Consider the following 1,186-nt stretch of genomic DNA (forward strand, 5'->3'; position numbering starts at 1 on the left):
AGCAGCAACAGTAGTAGTGGTAGAGGTAGAAGTCGTAGTGGTAGTAGAAGAAGCAGCAGCAGCAGCAGTAGTAGCAGCAACAGTAGTAGTGGTAGAGGTAGAAGCCGTAGTGGTAGTGGTAGAGTAGTAGTAGCAACAGCAGTAGCAGCAACAGTAGTAGTGGTAGAGGTAGAAGTCGTAGTGGTAGTAGAAGAAGCAGCAGCAGCAGTAGTAGTAGTAGTAGTAGTAGTAGTAGCAGCAGCAGCAGCAGTAGTAGTAGTAGTAGTAGTAGTAGTAGTAGTAGTAGATACAGATTGTGGTGATGGTGGTATTGGTTGTAGTAGAAGAGATGGTGGCGGTAGTAGTTGTGTTGAAAGTGGTGTTACTTTTGGAAGAGATGATTGGTACAGATAATAGTATTGGAGGTAGTGGTAGTGGTGGTGGTTGTATTATGGTTGCTATGGTGATGGGGTGGTTATAATATTGGTGATGGTAGTGGTGGTATTTATAGTGATGGTTATAGACGTGGCAGTAATAGTATTGGTTGTAGTAGAATTGGTGTTTAAAGTGACGGTGATGGTTGTGATGTAGTAGGTTACGAGGTGGTGGTGGTGTTGGAAGTAGTAGTGGTGGTAGTGGGGGTAATGGAAGTTACGGTGGTGGTGGTAGTGGCTGTTGTTGTTGTTGTGGTGGTGGTGGCGGCGGTGGTGGTGGTGGTTTTTGGTTGTGGTAAAACTGACCAAACGTGAGGCGGAAAGTAAATGCTAGTGGCCGCGTCAAAAGGAATTCAGTAAGAAGTAGGTTCTGTGTGGGAGTTCGAAGTAGTGGCGAAATATATAAGACTGGCTGCGGGGGTTCTACGTGCATATGAAAGATGGCATATGTGAGAGAAAGAGGTATTAGAGAGAATAACATATAAATGGATGTCTGAACATGGATGGCTGGTGGAAAGGAAGGCAGCGGCAGCGGTAGCAGCAGCAGCAGCAGCAGCAGCAGCAGTAGTAGTAGTAGTAGTAGTAGTAGTAGTAGTAGTAATAAGTGGGATAGAAAAAGTTCTACTACTACTACTACTACTACTACTACTACTGCCACCAGCCGTGTTAACAGTGTTCGTAATCGTCCTGGTGGCACTAACAGTTATAGTGTTGGCAGTAGTGTTGTGTGTATTGGTAATAGTAGTAGTAGTAGTAGTAGTAGCATGAATTTT

This window comes from Octopus bimaculoides, chromosome 19 (assembly GCF_001194135.2).
Source record: "Octopus bimaculoides isolate UCB-OBI-ISO-001 chromosome 19, ASM119413v2, whole genome shotgun sequence".
NCBI lineage: Eukaryota > Metazoa > Mollusca > Cephalopoda > Octopoda > Octopodidae > Octopus > Octopus bimaculoides.